Source organism: Zingiber officinale, chromosome 3A, assembly GCF_018446385.1.
Source record: "Zingiber officinale cultivar Zhangliang chromosome 3A, Zo_v1.1, whole genome shotgun sequence".
In the NCBI taxonomy this organism is placed as follows: Eukaryota; Viridiplantae; Streptophyta; class Magnoliopsida; order Zingiberales; family Zingiberaceae; genus Zingiber; species Zingiber officinale.
Window position 1 is genome coordinate 112758477 of NC_055990.1, and position 3751 is coordinate 112762227.

Sequence of the window (3751 nt, forward strand, 5' to 3'; positions counted from 1 at the left end):
ATCCACCTTTGAAAAGCCCATCTTGGTGTCCAAGAGGGGGCCACCCAAGGCTTGGTGACCAAGCCAAGGGGTCGGCCACCATCTTCTCTAAAGGGGCCGACCACAAGTTTGTAAAGGGGGCCGACCACATAATTCAAACTAGGAGGGATGTTTTGAATTTTTTAAAATCTTCTCTTTGTAGATATCTACAAGTTTTAAAAGAGAGATTTTAAAATTATAAAACTTTCCTTATTTGAATTAGGCCACATGGTTTAAAAGAAAGTTTAAAAGTTTTAAAACTTTCCCTTTTTAACCATCCTCATGGTTTTAGAAAAAAAGGAAGGGAGTTTTAAATTTGAAACTTTCTATTTTTGCAACTATGTTAAAAAAGAAAATTTTAGAAGAGAAGTTTTAAATTTTAAAACTTGGTTTTAATTTTTTAAAAACTTTCTTTTTTTAACATCCACATTAGGAAATTAAAAGAGAGCTTGTAAAATTTTATAAGAGCATTCCTTCTTTGCTTATAAAATTTTTACAAAATTATTTTTCCTTCCTCTTAGGGTCGGCCACCCTTGCTTGGTGCCCAAGAAAGGGGCCGACCAATCAATTGAATCAATCAAAGAGGAGAAAAGGAAAAATAAAAGGGGAAAAGGAAAAACAAGAGGAAGATTTTAATTTTTGTAAAAGTCTTTCCTTATTTGCCTTGGGCAAGTAATATAAAAGAAGGGGAGGGGAGGCCTCATGAGATATCAATTCTTATTCTCTTGTTGGAGCTCTCTCTTGTGGCCGACCCCTCTCTTCTTCCTTTCCCCTTGCTCTCTTTGTTCCTTGGTGGTGGTGGTGGGCAAAACTTAGAGAAGGAGGAGGAGCTTTTGGGTGGTGTTCATCTTGGAGGATCGTCGCCCACACGACATCCAAGAGGAGGCGAGGAATACAACAGAAGATCTCGAGGTTATTAGCATACAAAGAAAAGATATAACTAGTAATTATTTTCCATATCATGCTAGTTCTTCTTTGTACAAATTCCAAACATAAGAGGCATATGATTCTAGAGTTTCGGATTTGTTTCGAAGTTGTGTTTTTTTTTGTTTTTCGAATTTGTGATTTGATTGTTCTTTTTAGTTAAACCTAATGTTATTTTAGGAAATTAAATATTTAATTTCGTTAAGAGGTTTTGTCGAGGCAGTGGTGGATGCTCCCATACCCAAGATGGCCATCTACCTCGCCATGTTTGTCCTGGGAACTGATTTCCAAAATAGATATTTAATTGAATTTGTAACATAGGTTGATTTGAATTAATAGTGTTAAGTTCTGCTTGCGATCCAAATCTAAACCATTAAGAACAGATAAGTTAAATTTGGAATCAATAATGTTAAGTTCCGTTTGCAATTCCTAATTTAATTTCTAAAGAACACAATAGGTTGTTTAGGAAAGGTTCGACACTTGTATAAATTTTTATATAGTGGAACCGGTACGATCTTCCTAGGACCAACCAACAATTTATATCAGTGCTAGGGTTTGCCTCTGTGTGTGTTTGGTTTTCAATTTAATTATGCACATGTCATACATAATTTAGGCAGGATAATAGTAGGATATGTTAACTCTTTTATTGTAGGCTCCAACTATTATGACTTATAGATGTTGTGTGTGATCGGACCCTTGGACATGTCAAGGGCATTATTTTTGTGTGTGCATGATTGTATGTAACTAATATAGCAGGAGCTGTATTAGCCCTAGAATTTTAGAATTTTATTTTCGATCTAGATTACATGTACATTCCTTCGTGGAATATAGGATCGATATATGTAAAATTCTATTTTTGTTGTAGATCGTATCCTTGCGAGGTGTGGTGCTATTTGAGGACCAGAGGCACAGTGGAATAAGAAGAAAGATAGATGCGACGACTGGACCTGATGGCGGTGGCTAAATATGGCAGTAGCTAGGGTTGGAGCACACGGAGGACAGTGATGGAGAATGCCATAATAGTTGAAAAATTAATTTCCAAATTTATTACTTTTATTTACTGTGATGTGTGTGTGTGCATGTGATGTATGCTTGCATAGGTTAAAATTCCTCACCTTAAATAACTAAGTGGGAGAGGGATTTTTAAATAAGTTCCACGGTTTCCATTACTGGTTTGTGAGTGATACAAACAAACTTGCACGTTGGCTCTGAGTGCCTTCCTCCATATCAGATGAGTTTGTTTGCAGATCACTAGATTAAACTTCCATTTTGGATTACTATAGGAAATTAATCAAGAGCGTGTAATCTTCCCCATCGGAAGGGGTGCAATCTTATTAATGGACTAAGTGTCAAGTAATGATATACACTTAGGCACGTCTAATAGTATCCTCCCCATCGGAGTCACTGTTATTATTTGTGTGACCGAAGGAAAACCAACTATTAATTTTATTTGTCAAAAAGTTAGGTTGACAAGAATAAAATTAATGGGTAAAACCTCCTCTTACAAATGTTTGATTTTGTATACGTCCACACTATCGTGGCATTCAAAATTCACGGTGTTTTGAGCTGTTGGTTAATTTAAAATAGTATTGTTTGAGGAATCAATATTATTCTAAATTTAGAGTCTTGACCAAAGTTTATTTTTGTGATTCTTAGGATGACTTTCAATCCACTGGCCATTATACTGAAAGAGAACAAACTTACTGGTCCCAACTATATAGATTGGAAAAGAAACCTGGACATTGTCCTAACTACTGAGGACTATAAGTTTGTACTGACAGAGGTTTTCCCAAATGTGCTTAATAGTGATTCTACCCAAGAGGAGATTGAGTATCATTAGAAATGGGTAAAAGCAGAGGAGATGACGCGGTGTTACATTTTGGCGTCAATGTCAAATGTATTGCAACATCAGCATCAAGATTTACCAACAGCTTATGATATAATGAACAATCTCAAGGACCTCTTTGGACATCAGGATCGGGCTGCTAGGCAAGAAGCAATGAGAAAGTTAATGACAACCACCATGCAAGAGGGTACTCCCGTAAGGGATCATATCCTAAAGATGATGGCTTATTTGAACAAAATACAAATCCTTGGAGGAGAAATTGATGGGAAACCCAGATCGATATGATTCTTCAAACGCTACCCAGAAATTTTGAGCATTTTCGCTTGAACTATAATATGAATAAAAGGATGTATTCATTGGTGGAACTGTTGACAGAACTTCAAGCAGCAGAAGGGATATTTCGTCATAATTCTCAGATTCACTATGCTGAAAATGGTTCTACTTCTAAGTCGAAAGGCAAGAAGAAGAAGAAACAGGTTGCATCAGCAAAGAAGGTGAATAAACCTCAGAGTACAGGACAAAAAGCTAGAATGAAGAAGATGAAGGGCAAGTGCTTCATCTGCAAGCAGTTAGGACATTGGAAGGTGGACTGTCCTCGTAGGAAAGAGAACAATAAAGGTATATCTCATGCTCTAGTAGTTGAAACATGTTTAGCAGTGTTATCTACCAACACCTGGTGTGTAGATACGGGAGCCATTGATGATGTCTACAACTCTTTGCAAGGGTTCCAAGAAACCCGACGACTATTTGAAGGAGAGATAACCGTCTACATGGGTAATGCTACTAAGGTGGCGGCTATTGCAGTGGGAGACGTCTATTTATCTTTTGATAGGAATAGAAGTTTGATTTTAAGAAATTATCTTTATGTACCCAGTTTTAGAAAGAATTTAATTTCAATTTCTAAACTGTATTTGGATGGATATTCTGTTTCTTTCAATAACAATGTGGTTATAAAAAGAAATA